The sequence below is a fragment of the Vombatus ursinus genome, unplaced genomic scaffold (genome assembly GCF_900497805.2).
Source record: "Vombatus ursinus unplaced genomic scaffold, bare-nosed wombat genome assembly UNPS02007284.1, whole genome shotgun sequence".
Lineage (NCBI taxonomy): Eukaryota > Metazoa > Chordata > Mammalia > Diprotodontia > Vombatidae > Vombatus > Vombatus ursinus.
The window spans coordinates 10,856,020-10,877,353 of record NW_020947062.1 but is presented as its reverse complement, the minus strand read 5'-3'; the positions used below and the strand labels follow the sequence as shown (position 1 = coordinate 10,877,353).

At 37.2% G+C, this 21,334-nt stretch overlaps 1 protein-coding gene across 6 annotated transcripts in view; it reads right to left on the bottom strand.

Moving 5' to 3' along the window:
* The window catches only part of TRAF3 (TNF receptor associated factor 3), a 155,047-nt gene that overhangs the window by 112,614 nt on the left and 21,099 nt on the right, over positions 1-21,334 (bottom strand). For 4 of the 6 annotated variants that reach the window (XM_027849310.1, XM_027849311.1, XM_027849312.1 and 1 more), the window contains one exon: positions 11,425-11,521. The exons of the other annotated variants lie outside the window; for them this stretch is intronic. The gene's annotated coding sequence lies outside the window, so the exon portion shown is untranslated. The remainder of the gene's footprint in view (positions 1-11,424; positions 11,522-21,334) is intronic. 6 annotated transcript variants of the gene reach the window in all.

Here is a 21,334-nt window from a genome sequence, read left to right as displayed (position 1 = left end):
TGCCACCCTGATACTCTGTTTCAAGAGATAAGAACTCTAACCTTTAGACAAACAGACTAGAAAGTTCATTGTTCTTACAGCTTCAGTAGGAGAAATCAGTCTTTTTCTCCATAAAAGTACCAATATTTGTAGATGAAATGATGTTTGATCTGAAAGCCTAAACCCGTTCCAATTAGAGGAACATAGTACTTCAGCATTCTCCAAAACTATTAGGCCATCCTTCATTGCATTCGTAGGTATTTAGCTATATCAAACTTTTAAAATTAAAATGACTTTACACAATTTAACAGGGTTAGACATGAATTTGACTTCCCTGGAGAGGCTCTCCTAGTGGAAATGACTAGTGGTCATACATAGTTCCGTTTACAACCACATTCTCTCATAGGAAATACATAACTTCCCTTAAAAAAAGTTACCTATTCTGCTTTACATATAAATTAACCTCAGGAGATGATATGGTATAACAGAAAGAGCACTGGACTTGGAGGAGACCTAGGTTCGACACCAAGTTCCACTGTTGCCGTGCAAGTATGATCACATCACTTAACACTCTAACCCTCAATTTTCTCATCTGTAAAACAGACATAAAAATACCTGCACTACCTGACTCATATGCCTGCTATGAAGAAATAACCATAAAGGGCTATACAAATGTGAATTTATTATTATTACAAGGTCTACAGTCTATTTGTATAAGAGCAAGGGGTTTTATTTCTTTCTCCAGGACTGTAGCTCCATATCAGAAAGTTTAAACAGTTAAAACTCAATCACTGAGTTGGAAAGGATGTTTCTGTCTCTAGGAATTGATCTTAGTTCCTCATCAAGCGGTGTCATCAAGAAGATGTACCTCCTATGATAAGCTAACTTCAGTGGGGACTGTTTGTTGATTATTCTAACGATGGTGATGATGATGATGACCAAGCACATCACCAATATATGCTGATCTTTATTTGCTTAGAATTTATTACTTTTGCATTCTAAAGCATTTCAGGGAGTCAGCAAACATTTATGAAGTGCCTACTATGTGCCAACCACTCTGCAGATCATTAAAGATTCCAAGAAGGTTAAAAGACAGTCCCTGCTCTCAAGCAGCTCAGTACAACAGGGAAGGCAACATGTAAACAACTATGTATAAGTAAGATATATACAGGATAAATTAGAGATAATCAACAGAGAAAAGGCATTAGAATTAAGAGAGATCAGGGGAGGCTTCCTTTAGAAGAAAGGATTTTAATGAGGGCTTGAAGGAAACCAGGGAACTCGGAAGGCCAAGATGAAGAGAGAGAGCCTTCGAGGCATGGGGAAGAGCCAGTGAAAACGCCCAGAGTCTGGAGATGGAGTGTCTTGTTTGAGGAAAGCAAAGAGACCAGTGTCCATTGGATCACACATGGTAGGAGGTATGGGGGGTGTGGTAGACAGAATAAGACTAAAAAGAGGACAGGGGCAGGTTATGTAGGGCTGTAATTACTACTGTTCTTACTCTACGGTTAAAGATGACTAGTCTGAGAAAAATGTATAGTTGACTCAATTTTGATTTTAACTAAAAATAATTGTTTCACTATTTTCTAAAATACGTAAGAAAAAAAATTATCCTTTGTAATCTTGATGAGCCAAATGATGTATCATGAAGACAGCTTAATGTCATATGAGGCTATTTATGAATTTTCTGAACACAACAACGCAGAAGACTGTCTGTGATCCTCTACTGTAAAAGGCTCCTAGTGTGATAGGGCCAAAACAGCGCTAGCCTTGCAATCAGAAGCCATAAATTTGAGTCCCAGTTCTCACATTTAGCTGTATGACTGTACAAGTCATTCATTACTCAAAGCCTCAGTTTCCTCACATAAAAAAATGAAAATGTTACTTTGATAATCTCTAGCTTCTAACTCTAATATTTGACTTCTACATATCTTTCTTATATACTTCAAAAAATCCATAATTTCCTCAGAAAACCATCATTTTTTACTTTCTAGTGACAAACATCTACAAATTTAGTAAGGCTATAAAAGAGTCTGCCACCAGATTTACACCCGAAGCCCTTCAACATGGTGGTATTTGCTAGCTAGAGCTTATGTTCTGCTCCCATAGCTCCCAAGAACTGAAGGTTACCTCCACACACAACAGCACTAGAGGAGGACTTCAGGAAAGGCTAAGTATCTTTAATTTCCTTTACCTGAGAAACAGAGCCAACCTGGCACAGGGGCCAGAGAGCCAACTGCAAAGGTAGAAGAGCTGGATTTGAATCGTCCCTCTGGCATACTGACTGTGAGGTCCTGGTATCCTCCCAGTCCTGCGCTCTTTCTCTTATACCATACTACTATACACCATACTATACTATACCATACATACACTAGACCATACTAACCTTCCAGGTTAATTCACAGGTAAAGCAAAAAAGGTAACTCTTTCTTGAGGAAACTTGTATGTTTCCTATGAGAGAATGTGATTGTAAACGGAACTCTGACTACTTCCCTCTCCAGGGAAGACAAATTAATGTCTAACTCTGTTAAAATGTGTAGTCATTTTAATTTTAAAAGTTTGGTATAGCTAAATATCTATGAATGCAATGAAGCATGGCCTAATAGTTTTGTAGAAAATATTATGGTTTTTTTTTGTTGTTGTTTTTGGTTTTTTTGCTTTTTGGTAAGGCAATCAGGTTTAAGTGACTTGCCCATGGTTACACAGTTAATAAGTGTCAAGTGTCTGAGGCTGAATTTGAACTCAGGTCCTCCTGACTCCAAGGCCAGAGCTCCATCCACTGCACCACCTAGCTGCCCCTTATGTTCTTCTAATTGTAAAGATTTAGGCCAGGGGTGGGGAGTTTATGGCCTTCTAGATCCTTGGGTATGGCCTTTTAACTAAGTCCAAGTTTTACAGAACAAATTCTTTTATCAAGGGGATTTGTTCTGTGAAGTTTGGATTCAGTCAAAAGATTGCACTTGAGGACCTAGAGGGCCACATATGGCCTCAAGGTTGCAGGTTCCCCACCTCTGATTTAGGCTTTCAGATCAAACATCATTTCAACTATGAATATTAGTACCTTTATGGAGAAAAAGTCTGATTTCTCTCATTGAAGCTATAACAACAGTGAAACTTCTAGTCTGTTTTTGTAAAGGTCAAAGTTCTTGTCTTTGATACAGCGGCAAGGTAGCATGGCCTTCATTAGAAAATGTTCCAATTGGTTCATAATCTCCATGCTCTGGGCAACTTTCTAAGACTAAAAATTGTAGAAAAGGTATCAACCTCTATTAGTAGAAGGAGTTTCCTTACCTATTAGTTCCCTATACAAATGAAATCACAGGTCTAAAGTCAGCAAGGTGGAGCTTGGATCCAGAGTCAAAAAGATCTCAGTTCAAATTCTGCCTCTGACACTTCCTAGCTATGTTTCTAAAGTGCTTTTCAAACCTTAAAGTGCTACATAAATGCTAGCTATTATTGTTATCCCAATTTAATTTGAGAAACTTCTAAAAGAAATATATATATATATGTGCATATGTGCTTTTCTATTCTGCAGTAGACAGTCTTTGTTCTGTGGCCGAAAATGCCATTACCTGATAATGAACATCTCTGAACTAAGCATGTAAGCTGGTCCTCAGACAAATATGTATTTATATTATATGTAACATACATATACACACATATGTACATATATACGAATACACACATACACACATATAAAACATACATATGTGTATTTTAAATCCTTGCCAGAAAACACTAAAAACAGACCAATAGTCTCCAAAACTGATTTACATACTGGATGACATTATTTCAATTCCAAGTCACCATGCATACGAGATTACCTAAACTTTGTGTCTTCCTCAGTGCTTAACACATTAACACATTGTGCCACTTAATAAATGTTGTTACATTACGTTGTATTGTAAAATTAGCTTTTCTTCTTAGCAAGAAAGAAATGGGAGGACAAAGCAAAGCAAGCTGTGACTACAGGAAACCAAGATGGAACTAAACTAATGCACACAGCTCAAAGACTATACAATTCCCTTGAAAGCATGGTCACTGGTTTCCCCAAGCACTACTGCCTTCATTCTTTTAATATACAAAAGATAAGGAAAAAATACCTGACAGAAAAATCCCCTAAGCAAAAACCCCAACTCTGAGGGAAGGTGAGCGTGTCACTGTGAATCATCTACTAATATACTTTTTGAAATAATGGACAGGTGAGTGATTTTTCTCCTCTTCAAAAGCTGTAAAGGAAATCACATTCCCCACTAATATTTGGCCATGTGCCTAAATAACAATCAGCAATAGTCATCATTAATGTGGCAAAAACAGAACTAAAAAAATTATGACTACTAGGAAATAGAGAAAGTAAAAAGATATTCTAATGAGTATGATTGGGAATAGTTGGGAGATCAACAGATCTCCAAAATGAGTGGGTCCAATTTATAATCACACGAATATCATAAATTGAAGCCACTACTTCACATCTTATGAGTCAATAATGTGCTTAGCACATAGTAGACACTTAATAAATGTTTACTGATCACCCGATTGAACAATGGGACATGACGGCTGAAGAAGCTCATATGACCTTAGGTCACATTAATGGAAGCTTAGTGTCAGAGTTTTGAGAAAGTGATTGTTTTGCAGTCCTCTGCCCTTGGTCAGACCATATTTGGAGCTCTATATTTAAGAATGGATAAAATGACAACCTGGAATGAGTCTAGCAAAAGACAATCAAAATGCTGAGAGTATTCAAAACCATGTTATGGGACAATAAGTTGAAAGAATTGGGAATATTTTGCCTAGTAGAAAAGACCTAGTTGACTCATGATAGCTGTCCGCAAGTATTTAAAAGGATTCTGAGTTATGGGGACCTTAGATATCATCTAATATACTTCCTTCCCCCCTCCCCACATTTTCCAGACAAAAGAAACAAAAAAACTCAAAGAAATGAAGTGACTTGCCCAAAGAGCAGTAGAATAAGCAGCAGAGCTAGGATCCAAAGCTGGGTCCTCAAACTTGAAAATCAGTACTCTCTCCACCAGCCCACATTACCACTCATTATGTGGAAAAGAGATTACACTTGCCCTCAAAAGGCAGCCACAGAAGCAATGGGTGGAAGCTGCAGTGAAATTGTCAGCTCAATTGAAGGGAAAACTTCCTAACAATTAGAGCCGTGCAAATGTGGAATGGATTGCTTGAGGATGTAACAGGGCTCCCCATCATTTGACATCTTCAAGTAGCGACTAGAGAATTTCTTGTCAGGGATATTGTATTTATTACTTTTCAGGGACAAGCTGGACAAAAGGTCAGTTGAAGTCCACCCCAGTTCTCTGAGGAGATGATTCCATGGATCAGTCGCATTTCAACTGTGTAAATACTGTCTCCTTTAATAAAGACAGTCCTTTCTCTATGCTGCAGTCTTTGTGCTGTGGCCAAAAATGCCATTATCTGATAATGAACCTCTCTGAACTAAGAATGTAAGCTGGTCCTCAGACAAATAACATATACTCAATTGCCAGGCCCATGAGAACAGCATTTTATATCTAACGTAAAGCTAAGCCCAGAACCTCATTTCCCTTGTCTGACCACATCTACATATGAAAGGCTAGGAATGTTGCTGAGCAAGGAGAAGATAATTTCGTTTCCTGGGCTTAGCTCTGTCCAGGCTTTTTCCCCTACCCACTTACCTACGTGGAAGAATAGAAGAGGTTGAGGACTGGAAAAAAGAGAAGAGCCAAAACCAGAGCTGTTTGCTAGTTATTGGGTAAATAGCCCCTTCAGGGCTTATAGCATAGCTTCAGAAATTAAAATCTGAAGACATGGGCAATGTTCACCATTAGCTAGAGTGAGGTCATCCTAAACTCAGTGATCAGGAAGAACTGAGCCTGAGCTACTTAGCTAGGAAAATCCTTACCCTGCTCCAAAGTACTGGGGGCTTCAGGGTTGAGAATGTTCTGTTTATGGAACGAGATGCTGCATAGCCAAGACTCTAGGATAACAAAGCAATTCATTTTGTAAGGGAAGAAAAGCCAAGAAGGTCTTTTTCTATAGGTAAGGTTTTTTGCTGGCACATAGCTAGAGCAGTTGCTCTGCTATTCTTTTAAGTTGATGTTTTTGTTTTTACATCACCTTCATTTCCAAATACATTTTCCCTCTCCTCCTCAACAAGTCATTCTTTGAAATAAAAAAAGAAGGAATAAAGGATGTTTAGGAAAACTAACACATCAACTGAATTTGAAAGTTTGCATCATGCCTCATACCCATAATCCCTCACCTCTGCAAAGGGGGGAAGTGAATATTCTCCTCTCTTTTTCAGGGAAAAGTTTTGTCATTATAATTTAGCTGTATTCAGTTTGAGGTTTTTTGTTCTTTTTTTTGTCATATTTATGTAGTTGAAGTCATGTATATGGTTTCCCTGGTTCTGTTTACTTCAATGTATATCAGTTCATATAAATCTTCCCATGCTTCTCTGAAATCTTCATATTCGTTGCTTCTTATTGCATAGTAATATTCCATTACAATCAGGTACCACAATTTGTTTAGCAATTGTCCCAATTAATGGGCATCTACATTGTTCCCAGTTCTGACAACTTTTTTCTTTTAAAAACAAATTCTTTTGCTTTTGAACCAAAGGAACACAACAAAGATAGCCCTACAGCCAAAGACTTAAGCTAAAGCCATAAGCTGGAAACAGAACTGCCTCCACTAGACGACTCCTGGCAAACATTCCCAGAGGGAGCAACGCAGTGACATCACTGAAAACACCAGCAGCCTTGTAACAGTCATGAGTTGCCCTTGACATCTACTTTGTTTCCAGTTCTGATATCCCTTTAAATATCTAGAAGTCAGAATTAGTTCATATCAAAGACATTAAATGAAATGCCATAGTAAGAAAAACGTCAATAATAAAGTTCTCCCATATACATACGTCATTAGTGGGGAGAATGGACACACATGGAGTAGATACTGAGGGATCACGTGTAGCCAGGTTGCAAATGTGAAGGAGCACCACACGGCTCTGTGAAAGGGCCTTCTTCAGGTGATGCCATTGCACCGCTCCCTCTGGGAACACTTGCCACGAGTGATCCAGCGGGTGCTGCTCTGTTTCCAGCTTCTGGCTTCAGCTTAAGTCTTTGGCTGCTAGGGCTGTCTCTGTCATGCTGTTTTGCTTCAAAGCTCACGAACTAGGCTTCTAATGATTTCTTGAACTTAGGGCAGCCATCCTAGAGTTTTAAGTGTATATATTCTAAATATGGAAAAGGAGTGTGTTCCAGGCAAGAAGAACCAATTTTCATCAGTTTAACTTGGTCTACAGCTTATTAATTCATATTATAGAGCTGGAGTTCTTAATCTAGGGTGAACTTTTTTAAAAAATTGGTAACTATAGTTCAATTTAATTGGTTTCCTTCATAATCTTACGTATTTTATTTTGTGCATTTAAAAACATTATTCTGAGAAGGGGTCTATAATACAAAAAAAGACTAAGAACTCAATACAGAGTGCGCAATATCAATCTGAAAAAAAACAAACAAACAATGGTTTCAACTTCAATAATTTTGAGTGTTCTAGGCTTATCTGCATTCTAATTCCAAAGTCATGAATCCTTAATCAACTTCATCAGAAGAGGTCCAGGGGCAGAGAAACTTTAAGCTTACTAGGGTGGTTTAACCAAGATACCTTAACTATATGTCAATCAAAAAAGTATGCCATCATCTACAAAATAAGCCAGTACAAACTTTAAGTGGTTTAGGAGTCAATATTTCAGATCATTCATCCTTTAAACAAAACTATTTTAAGTTTAAGTTTTTTCACTTCATCTCTTTGCATAGCCCAAGCCAGCCAAGTCAACTAGCACTTACTAATGTTCCACACGGAATCCTCTCCAGCATCATCGGCATCCCCCTGCTTCCCTGGCTTCCTTTAAGGTCCAGTTAAAATCCCATCTTCAGGAAGCCTTTCCCTATTCTCCCTTAATTCTAATGCCTTCCCTCTGTTCATTATTTCCAATTTATCTTGTATATATCTTGTTTGCACATGGTTGTCTGCATGTTGTTTCCCCTATTGGACCGTGAGCTCCTTGAGAGCAGGGACTGTCTTTTAGCTTTCTTTGTATCCTTTAGCCCAGTGCCTGACACATAACAGGAGCTTGATAAATGTTTATTGCCTGACACTGACACTTCTAGACTTTCCCTATCATCAGCAAGCTTTCCTCATTTGAAGTACACCTTCTGTTCTGATATTAACCTGGCAAGATCTTTGTTGCTATCCTCCTCCAAATTGCAGGTTACCCTCATTTAAAAGACTATAGGACATAAAGGTGATAGGGACCATAGGGGTGATCTAGTAGATCCCTATCACTTTACAGATGTGGAAAAAGAAGCTCAGGGAGGGTAAGTGATTTGGCCAAGATCACAGAAGTGGTTGAGGTCAACGACTTATAAGTCTTTTTCCACCCTAGGCCCTGACCAGTAAAGTTAGTTGTTTCTTTCTTCTTTCTTCTTCTTTTCCTTCTTCTTCTCCTTTTCCTCCTTCCTCCTCCTCAATTCTTTTCTATTTATTTTTATTATTTTTTTGTTTTAAAAAAGTGGGACAATTTTCTTTTCTTCTGTGCAATTTTCATTTATGATTTCTTGAAATATAGCTCTGAAAAAAACAGGATTTTTAAAAGCCCATTGTGGGGGCAGGTAGGTGGCGCAATGGATAGGGCACTGGCCCTGAAGTCAGGAGGACCTGAGTTCAAATCCAGTCTCAGACCAGACACTTGACACTTACTAGCTGTGTGACCTGGGCAAATCACTTAACCCTAATTGCCTCACTCCCCCCTAAAAAAAGCCCATTATGACTCAAAACTACCTGACTAAGCAGTTAAACCCAAATCACTCTGGCTTTCACTAAATGGCCAAAAAACAGCTCCCAGCCCAAGCCTCTGTTGCTCATAGTTTAGGTTTTGGTGGCTTAGAATGTATGTAAATAGCAATTATTTTCTGTTCTGGCCAGAAACTCTGAGGGTCTTCCCCTCTCTGCTATTTTTGTGATGGTAAAGCAGGTCATCTTGTGTCTCAATTCTTACCCAGCCCTTAGTTATTGAATGGGCATTGTCTCAGACAAATAGAGACCTGGGAAAGAACTTAATTTAGAAAGGCCAAAGTCACCTACTGCATCCTGGGCCCTCACCAGTCATCTTGACTTTCATATGCCCCTGGACTTTGAAGACTCTGGAAGAGTGAGGCTGACAACTTAAATCCAACTCATTTGCAAGTCACTGGTCTTCGAGAATGAAGGATGAACAATAACAACAATAAAGTCTCTTCAAATGGCCTCCCGGTTCATCAGCCTCCTGAACTCTTTATGACTTATAAATCTACATCAGCTCAGATACTCAAAGGGTCACACCCAAAGGAATTCTGCCTCCATACTTTGAACTTTGAAATTCTCCTCTCTGATCACAATCTCCTCATCTAACCTCACCCACTACCTTACTCCTCTTAACTTTCTTTGTCCTAATCCTATCCCTCACTGTCCTCCCTGGTCAGAATCTGACCCAATCTGACACAACTTTCCTCCCTTCACAGTCTTGAACCTAAACTTAACCAATTCATCCATTGCACTGTCCTCTTCCAGAAAGATGATGCAGTGAGAGTTTGTCTCAACCCCACAATCTCAAAACATAACATTAAAAAAACTTAAAGTAACAAAAATTACAAGGAGAGGAAAAGAGAGAAACATTTTTGTACAATGTAAATTCTATTAAAAATACAGATTGATTTCAACCACAATGCCTCATTCATAAATTAATATTTCTGAGAGTGACCCCTTAGAAGCACCAATACAAATGTTTTTGGGAAAAAAATTAAAAAGGGATAGGGAAGGAGAAAATGGATAGCACAATCACAATCACAATCAAACTAATAGACTGGCTGGTTAGAAGAAATTTGCCTTCTAAAAGCTCCATTTTATGTAAAGGGCATTGAAAAATAAAAAAAATGTATGCCATAAATGCAACACAAATGAATAGAAAAATGGACTGCAGAGTAGCCTAGAAGAGGAAAGGACTATGGAAAAGGATGAAGCAAATTAACATTTCTTGCAAAAGGGGATCCACAATTGAATATTACTGAAATTAAGAGAGTGAAATGGTGGGGAGGGGAAGGAGAAGAGCAAGATTGTAAACTCTACTCTTACCTTGTTAGAGAATAAGGAAGATAAAAAAGATATAAGAAAGAGAGAATAGTATTACAGTTAAATTCAAGAAACGGGCTAAGGCAAGGTAACAGGAGGGAAGGGAGAAGGTCTGTAGGAGAGGAGACCATGTACTTCCTTTAAAGAAGAGGAAGAAAAAAAATGGAGGAAAATAAACAATAATTGTAACCTTAAATGTGAATGGATTAAGAAAGGCAACAATTGTGTTTCTTATATACAACAAATTGTTGGCATTTGTGTGTATTATTTTATTGGATTTCATTCTCATTATTTTATTGTTTTTCTTATTATTTTATTTCATCCATTCACAGTTAAAGTTATAATGTTGAGTTTGTACGTTTTTCCATTTATTTACATTACATACATTTCTTGTATGAAAATGAGAGCTGATACACATTGAGAGAAAGATTTGGTTTTTTTGGCTTATTTTTATAGCCACTATAGCACCTAAAACAGTTGTTTGTACATAGCAGATACTTAATACATATTGAATTAGACTGAAACAAAATTTACTATGCTTCAATCAACTAAAAAAGTAACAGTTATAATCATCATTTCAGATAATGCGATAATTAAAATTGACAAGTCAGGAGAAATAAATAGGGAAACTATATTATAAGTTAAGGAAAGACAAAGAAACAATACTCTATTACATATCTATTTATGGTATGACATCTAAGTTCTTAGAGAAAAAACTAAACAAACTGCAAAAAAAAGTCATAGTACAATTGTAGGAATCTTTAATATTTCTCTCTCAGAGATGGATAATCCTAACAAAGAAGATAAGCAAGAAAAAAACAGAACAGATTGTTGGAAAATTTAGACTTGTAAGACTTGTAGTGACTTCTAAATGGAAATATCAAAGACGATACATATTTTAGCATTATGTTATAACTATACCAAAATTGTTTATAAGTCATAAATACAGCATAAAGCACTCAAGACTTTGCTACACACTGATATGCATAATAAACACAGGAATTTAGGCTAGAACCTAGTGTCCTTAGCCTACCTTTTGTTATGGCTCAAAATAATTTGCAGCTAAGCCAAAGGAAATCTAAGGAATATGTCAAATTGTCTTAACCCCAAACCACATAATTATCTGTGACAGAAGGCTTTGATTTCCAGTCTAGTCCAAGGGTCAAAAAGGAAAGACTTAATCTTAGCTTGGGAGCACTCTATTTAGCTTTTGTTAGCTGTGTGTAGTGGCTATTAGCATGAGGTTTTAGCCATAGTTCGCAGATTGAGACTAACCTTAAAGAGATGAGCACAGAAGCATTGACTGAGAGCCCAGCAGTTCTTAGTGGAGGAATGCATCCAGCAGATACACAGTGTTCATCAAAGAATAAGCCTAGTGAGAGCAAGATGATGACATCATCAGAAGACATGGATCCTGCCATATCAGACGTACAAAGTGTCCTTCTATACATATTTTCCACATTTGGGGCCCTCATGCACAGTCCCTTTCATGCTCATTCTTACTACTGATATGTATATATTTGTGGGAAAAGGTATAGCATATTTATAGAAGGAATTTTTTATTTCAAATTGTGTTACTATGTTATTTCATTATATGCCTTTCTTTGAACTAAATGTTTCCTTTCATTGATTTAAAAAAAAAAAAAGAAACACCATTTGGGCCTCATGAGCTATCATGTGGATATGGACTCAGAGAGCACCTTAAGCCTGGGGTAACTATTTTGGGAACTCAACAAATTACACCAAAAGATGTCAATTCTGTTTCCATAAAATCTCTCAACTCTGTCCCTACTCCCCACTGACATTAGCACAACCCTAGTTTTGACCTTTATCACCACTCACCTGGAAGATTATAATAACCTCCTAATTGGTCTCCCAGATTTCAGTCTCTTTCCTCCTCTCCAAATCCATCCACAACACAGTTGCCAAAACAATCTTCCTAAGGCACAAATTCAATCATGTCATTCCCCTGCTCAAAAACCTTCAATGTCTCCTAATTGTCTCTGGGATAAAATACAAACTCCTTATTAGCCTGGTATTTAAGATTATGACAATCCATAACCCGACTTCAATCAATTTTTCCAGCCTTATTTTACATTACTCCCATTCACCTATTCTACAGTCTCACCATTTGGCATACTAACTATTCCTCTGACTTGATAAACCATTGCCCCCCACCTCTGTACACTGGCACAAGCCAGCCCCAACGTCCGGAATACACTTATAAAATGAAACTACCTAACTAACAGGATTGTTTTGAGGAGGGTACTTTGCAAATTATAATAAATCATCACATAGCAAAAGATTAAAGTTTTTGGTAATTGTGGGAACCTAAAAAAAAAAAATAAATAAATCATCACTATCCACTTTTCAAGCTCGATGTGACCTTAGAAATCACCTAATCCAGAGTTCTTAACCTAGGGTCCATTTAAAGGGGTCCAGGAAGTTGGATGGGAAAAAATATTATACTTTTATTTTCAATATAATTGGTTTCCTTTGTAATCATATGTATTTTATTGGATACATTTAAAAATATTATTCTGAGAAGTCCACAGGCTTCACCAGATTGCCAAGGCATCCACGATACAAAAAAAATTAAGAACCCCTGACCTAATCCAATCTCATTTTATGGATCAGGGAACTGAGGTCCAAAAAGATGGAGTGACTTGCCCAAGGTCACAAAGGGAATAACTGGCAGTCAATAGTCAAATCCACGGTCCCTAACTCCCAATCTAGTGTTCTTTCTATTACACCACACTTCCTCTATATGAGTGTGACTGATTATTATCCCAGTAAGTATTCAAAACAAATTTTATCACCAGAAGTGAGATCAATAAGTGATAAATTTGTTTGATTTAATTTTGATTTTCACAGAAAATCATGAAACAATCTCTGGTGATTGTAATCTGTAGAGGTAGAAAGAGTAACCAGTCTAATGAAAGCCCAAATCTTTTGAAGTTTTGGAGTAAAATAGACATGCAGCAGGTAGACACACAAAATAATTAATTCCAGAGAATCCTCACATCCTTCAGGATCTCTGGTTGTACCTCTCAGTGATAAGGCAACACTATTTCTGAGTTTCCTTACCTTAAAAAACAGTAAAAGAGGAGCCTGAACTAGATAATCTCAAAGGTCCTGTACAGCTCTAAGAGCTATGATTATATTGAAATTATGATATGTTTCTATGTATTCATGATCTGGATACCATGTTCAGCAGTGACGAATACAAGCCCTCCCGTTCTATACAATTCCTATCTATGTCTTTCCATGGATATTTCCATGTTCCACAGAGGAACATTATAAGATACCAAAATAATGTCAACTGACATTTAATAATAACATTAGCTAGTATATATATATGTGTGTGTGTGTGTGCACGCGCCCATACATATATATATCTTTAAGTTTTGTAAAGTGCTTTACAAATGTGATCTCATTTTATCCTCACAACCACCTGTGAGGGAGGTGCTATTATTATCTCCATTTGACAGATGAGGAAACTGAGACAAAGGTTAAGCAACTTGTTGAAAGTTCTGCAAAGTGTGTTTATATACATTACAGCATTTGAAACTCAAAACTATCCTATAAAGTAAGTACTACCAGACATTATTATTATCCCCATTTTATGAATAAGTAAACTAAAGCTAAGAGACATATCTCACATAAAAACTTCTTGAGATCAAGGACGTACATTTTTGTCTTTGTGTTTTTATCACCTAGCATAGTGTCTGTCACATGACAGATGCTTAATTACTGCCTGATGTTTAATTGATTTGTACTGACTACACTAGAATATTCAGGGTGCTTAAATGAATGCACATAATAAAACAAAATAGCTGTACCACCAAAGCTCCAGTATCCTCCACTTTCCCTGAAGAGCAAGGGGAAGTACAACTATATAGTTTTTCTGCAATTGGCACAATAATCAACACAATAACAAAAACCTTCTACATGACTTCTCTAAACTAGAGAGAAAGTCACAGAAAAAGGAAAGAACCTCTCTTAGGATTTTTGCCACAGTACCACATATTTTGGGGCAGCTAGATGGTGCCATGGATAGAGTACTGGGGTTGGAGTCAGGAAGACTCCTGTTTATAAGTTTAAATCTGGCTTCAGACACTTATTAGCTGTGTGACCATGGGCAAATCAGTTAACCCTGTTTGCTTCAGTCTCCTTATCTGTAAAATTAGCTGCAGAAGGAAATGTCAAACCTCTCCAGTATCTTTGCCAAGAAAACCTCAAATGGAGTCACAAAGAGTTGGACATGACTGAAATGACTGAACGACAAATTAGGATGTAAGCTCAGCTTTTGCAGGCTCACTGAAAACATCTTTGTGATAGCAACCACCACTACCACATATTTTTGGTGATCTATAAATATTAACTATAAATATTTAAATGTGAGATCTTTGTCCAGCCAGCAGACATAACAACTAGAGAAATCAAACCATATCAATATTCTCATTTCTACTTTACCGGATTTCTCATATAAAGTCTCTTCCCTCTATTTGTGCAGCCATCACTTTAGTTCAGCCTGTCATTACCCTTCACCTGGAATACTGCAATAGTCTTCTAATTGTACTCCCTGCCAAAGGTCTCCCTACCTCTAACCCATCGTTCCCACATCTCCCAAACTTATCTTCTAAAGCATAGGCATGATCATATTATACCACAGTACCACTCTAGTCACATCCTATTATTTCTATGATCAGATATGAACTCCACTTGGCTTTTAAAGTTCTTTAAGACTTCTTATCTTTCCAGTCTTTTTACCCACTACTCCCCTCTACACAATCTACAATCCAGCCATAATGGCCTACACATTGTTCCTAACAAATGACTCTATCCCATTACTGTGTCCTTGCACTGACTATTCCCCAAGCCTAGAATGTTCTCCTTCCTAGCTTCCTTAAAGACTCTACTCAAATACCACCTTCTGCAAAAGGCTTCTTCTGGTCTCTCCACCTGCCAAGTGCCTTCCCCTATAAAGTGTCCTTGTCCCTACTCTGTCTCTATCACATGTGTACATCCTGTCTTTCCCATTAGAACATTAAGCTCCTTGAGGTAGGACTGTTTTTGCCTTACCTTTGTATCCCCATTATGTGAGATACACAGTGCCTGGCACATACTACGTGCTAATGGATGTTTGTTTATTGATCGAGGGCATTTCTAAGTAGATGAAACATGCTTTGCAATTATAGAAATGACCGAAGTTGCAAATAAAAAGTTCCCACTTCCCCATTATAGATGTAGTTTGCTTTAACCAGTTACTCCTTCAAACTTTTAAGCCATTCCTTTTATAGAATATAATAGTCTCGCCATGCACCTGGGGCAAGTTACTTCCCTCTCTGAACCTCAGTTTCCTCACCTATAAAATAAAATGATTAAACTACATGACCTCAAAGGTCCCTTTCCAGCTCTTAAAAAATCCTGATTATAACCACTGCAGATTGCCACCTCTTCCATAAATCCTTCCATAGCATTCCAACCCAAAGTGATCTCTCTTTCCTTGGAATTCAATTAATCTCATGTAGGATAGTGATTATGCCAAAAGAGTGCAAGCTCTGACAGATTCTATCACACTGGAAAGGTTTGATCACAGCCCAGTCAAAAGCTGAGCCTGCTATTCAAAGAATATCCTAGCTCAATATGAAGAAACTCATCATCTGTAGGGTGGCCAGTAGATGATGAATTTTTTGACTGTGCAAATCCACAAAACAAAGAAAAATGAAACGTCCTCAGTCCTGTGAGGCCTCCTTTCATTTCCACAATAATGAAAAGTGGAATGTTAGAAAAGGGGACAGAGGATGATAAACATGTATTTTAAACCAGCTATAAATATTCACTGTGAAGACTTAAATGAGAGACCTCTGTCTAATGACCATGAGCAAATATACTACTGAGGAATTAAACTACGTCAATATTGATTGTTTCAATGCAAATGAATAATAATGGTTGATTTCTTTATAGTGGCTCATCAGGTTTGCAAAGTGCTCTACATACATTATCTCATTTGATCCTTAAGGATATTCCTGCAATGCAGGCATTATAGTTACTATTATCCCATTTTATAGATAAGAAAATGAGAGCTCTGACAGGTTACATGACTTACCCAGACTATGCGAGTGGTAGACAACAGGCATGGAAAGCAAACCTAAGCAGACTCTCTCCAAATCCAGCACTCTTTCTAATATATTTCAATGCCAAAAGATATAAAGAAGGTAGAGCAAAAAAGAAGAACGGTTTACAAGCTCTTGGAGAGACTAATAAAGGAGTTGGCTTAATACAACCCAAGAAGAGCCTCAAAAATAATCATTTTGTGGGACACTTGACTATCTTACCTCGGAGAACTTAAGATACCCATAATAATAAAAATAAAAAATGCAACTACAGCTTATATGCCAAAACTTGTAGGAAGTAGAGAAATTCTACAAATAACTTAATAAGATATTTCAAACTAAATCAATATATACTTTTAACATTCAGAGACTCCAATAAACAGATGTGTACATGGAAGAATAATTCTAAAAATGTCAGAAAATAAGGTTCCAGATCAAGAAAGAGGCTTTATAGACTATATATAAACCTTACGCCTATATTTATAAATACTTTCTAAAAGAAGCATTGAACAAGATGGTGAGCACTGAACATCACAAAAAATGAAACTGACTATATCTCAATAGGAAACAACAGGCTTCCAATATGGAATTCCTTTCTGAATCAGCTGCCTATGTAGTCAACCCATTAATTTGTCAGAGAAAATATCAAAATCAGCAACTCAGAAGAAAGGCTATGAGAAGATGATATGATGTGCAATTACAACAGCTCCAACTTGACATATTCAAAAAAAAGGAGGACTGACTAGAGGAAAACACATTGACACCGACTATTTACTTATACTACCCCAAAGTCCATAAACTCCAAGAGCTCCCCGTCACCTCTAGTAACAATATAAAAGTATCTGTTTGGTCTTCAAAGGCTCTCATAATCTGACCATTTCAGTTTTCTAACATCTTACTCCCCTTCGTTTTCTTACATCTTACTCCCTCCTGTCCCACTATACCATGTCCCCACCATATACTCTGTGATCCAGGGATGCTGTCCTCCTTGCTATTCCTCAAACAAGACACTCCATGTCTAAACTCTGCATTTTCACTGGCTGTTCCCCATGTCTGGAATTATCTCTCCTCATCTTTGCCTCCTTCAAGTCCCAGCTAAAATACTACCTTCTACAAGAAGCCTTTCCTGAATCCCCTTCTTAATGCTAGTACCTTCCTTCTATTGATTACCTTCAATTTATCTTGTATATATCATTTGTGAGCAGCTAGGTGGCACAGTGGATAGAGTGCTGGGCCTAGAGTCAGGAATACCAATCTTCCTGAATTCAAATCCAGCCTCAGACACTTACTAGTTACGTGCCTCTGCACAAATCACTTAACCTTGTTTGCCTCAGTTTCCTCATCTATAAAATGAGCTAGAAAAGGAAATATCAAACCACTCCAGTAACTTTGCCAAGAAAACCCCAAATAGGGTCACAAAAAGTCAGACACAACTGAAATGACTGAACAACAACAATATCATTTGTACGTAATTATTTGCATGTTGTCTTCCCCATTAGATTTGTGTGCTCCTTGAGAGTAAGGTCTATTTTTTGTTTTGTTTGTTTTGTTTTTGTCTTTCTTTGGATCCTCAGCACTTAATACAGTGCCTGACACATAACAGGTGCTTAATAAATGTTTATTGACTGATTGACTGAATCAGCTGTCTATTCAGTCTACCCATCCACTTGTTACAGAAAAGACCAAAATTGGCACCAACTTAGAGGAAGAAAAAAAAAGGCTTTGAGAAGATGATATGGCATGCAATCACAACAGCTTCAACCTGACCTATTTTTTTTTAATGAGAACTGGCTAAAGGAAAAAAACAATGACACTGACTAGCATAATTTCCTACAAAAGTTTAACCAATACAAAGCAATTACCCTAACAAGGAAAACAAAAGAACCCCAAAACCACCCCAGTCAGCAAACGTTTCCTCTCCTTACCAAAAGAAAAGAAGTGGAAGACAAGGGCCAAAACAGTTTAGAATGTTAACTCATTTACTAAAACCTATGGAGAAAGAAGGTAGAAGATTAGGAGCAATACTGCCTCATAAATGAACAAGAAGCAGTAGAGGGGGAAAAAGAGTTTGTAGAGTGCTTGGCATGAAACTCAAATACGCCAGACCATCCCCACAACATTTAAAGAGGAAACTAGGAGGACAACAAACATCAAATTGGAAGAGATGTATACATTTCTATAACAAACTATTTTCTTACTTATAACAGTGCAAATACCGCATGTAGACTAGACACAACAGTCCCCAATATGCTAAATAGGAATTAGAAATGGCACTAAAGAATATGACGCCTGGAAAACAGCTGGACCAGACCAAGTATACTTATAAAGGAAATCTATTTTAGAGGTAACAAAATTTTGATAAGGCTGATTCTTAAAAAATCTGAAAGATTTCATATGACTAATATGAAAATATGTATTACATGACTGAGCATGTATAACCTTTATCAATTTGCTTGCCTTCTCAATGATGGGGGAGGAGAGGGAAGGTGGGAGAGAATATGGAACTCAAAATTGTAAAAAACAAAGGTTAAAAATTGTTTTTACATGCAATTGGGAAAAAATAAAACATTAAAATTCAAAAATAATCTGAAAGATTTCAAACAATTGAAAGAAAATTACAGATGGTATTACTATCCATAAAGACTACTATGAGGACATCAATAACTACTAATCTACATGTCTTTATTTCTATAAAATCTTTATGAGATCTACATATATATCTAGGGTAACCTTGAAGAAAATATGAAAAGGGAGCAGGCAGGCTTTCACAAACTATATTCTGCATTAGACAACATCTTCACAGTTACTCAATTGACTGAAACATGCAGAGCATACAAAATCTCATTGTGATTATTTCCTGTTGACAATAAAATGGCATTTGATTTGGTAAAATGAAATATAGTCATGTCTCCAAGGCATATATTAAAAATCACACAAGTTTTTGTTAGATGCAAAAGCAGAGACAAATTTGTTCTTTGATACATTGATTATCAATATCAATAAAACAAGGCATAAAACAAAGATATATGCTAGACAAAGGTGTCTAGCATATTATGTCCAGTAAAGAATCCAAATAGAAATGAAATTTCCTATGGGGGGATGAAGTCCTCCAGGTACTCCTGTTTATGCATCTGGAGCCAGAGGACCTGAGATAATTCACACCTCAGATACCTTTTATCTATGTGATACTGGGCAAGTTAGTTAGCATCCCTGGACTTCAGTCTCCTCATTTATAAAGTGAAGAGATTGGACTAGATGGCATGAGGTTCCTTCGAGCTCTAAATCTATGACCCTAAGAATTGTGCAGCCCTTCCAACATCCCCAAGATGCTCCTTAAAATAAAAACCATCCTTTTAATACCAATATTCTGGCAATGATGTCTATGAATGTGAGAACAACACAGTCCCTGAAAAACCAAAACTTTGTTACCCTAAAGGGTAACAAGAGAGATATTATGTGCTGCAGTACATTACTAATGATAACGTGCATACAAGGAATGGCATAAAAGATATGATCCAGTATGTAACCTGAATATTAAAAGTCACAACATAAAATAATTAGAAGAGGCCCAGATCAGATACCTCTCACAGCTATGGCTAGAGGGCAGAACAAAAAAGACAGAAGCAATCACAAAAAACAAAATGGATAATTCTGATTACATAAGATCAAAATTGTTGCCAAAGTTTGTCAATTTTACCCTTGCAATGTCTCCTCCTCTCCTCTCAGACTGCCACCATGCTGATGCAGGCCCTTACTCCCTCATGCCTGAACTATTTCAATAGCCTGCTGGTGGATCTTCCTGCCACAAGTCTCTCCCCACTCCCAATCATCTCCATTCAGCCACTAAAGTGGTTTTCCTAAAGCACAGGTCCCAGCATGTCACCCCTCTACTCAGTAAACTCCAGGGGCTCCCTATTGCTTTCAAGATCAAATACAAAATCCTCCGATTGGAATTCAAAGTCCTTCATAACCTATCCCCAGTCCCACTACTCTTCCAGTTTTCTTACACCTTATATTAACCTTATACCCAACACATACTCTTTAATCAAGTGACACTTCCTAGAAAATATACTCCACCTCCCAACTCCTGGCATTTTCACTGGCTGTCCTCCATGTCTGGTTATCTCTTAACTCCTCCTCCTAGATTCCCTGGCTACCTTCAAGTCCCAGCTAAAATCCCACCTTCTACAGGAATCCTTTCCTTGATCCCACTTAATGTTAATGCCTTCCCTGTATTGATTATTTCCTATTTATCCTGCATATAGCTGTTTATACATGGTTGTTTGCATGTTGTCTCCTGCATCAGACTGAGCTGCTTAAGAATAGGAGATGTCCTTTGCCTTTCTTTGTGTCCCCATTGCTTAGCACAGTGCCTGGCACACAGTAGGTGCTTAATGAATGTTTACTGACTCTCTGACTAAAAAGTTTTTCCATGAACAAAATCAATCAACTAGGATAAGAAAAGAAGTCATCCCAAATAAAAAAAGCTGCACTGATTATCTCTGAAAAGGGCTACACACATATTTATCCAAGATAGGAAGAACAGTTAGACGGATGGACAGACAGATAGATAGATAGACAGACAGACAGATAGATTTCCAAGATAGAAGGAACTAAAATACTTAATACTAAGATTCATTCCCCAATGAATATTCCCCAATGAATACTAAGATTCATTCCCCAATGAAAACAGCTCTCAATGAATCACAAATCATTAACAACCATTTGAAACATTGTTCCAAATCATTAATAATAAGAGAAATAAAAATCAAAACAACTCTGAGACTTTACCTTACACTCAACAAATCAGAAAAATGATAAAATATGGGAATTATTGATATTGGAGGAGTTGTGGAAAAATCAGTAAACACGTACACACCTTTAGTGGCACTATGAATTGATCTCAACATTCTAGAAAATAATTTGATATTACACTAAGAAAGTGATTAAAATGCCCATATTCTTTGAGCCTAAGATTCCACTGTTAGGCGTTTATCCTAAAGAGGTCAATGACAAAAAGAAAGGTCTCATGCAGACCAAAATATTTATAGCAACACTTTTTGTAG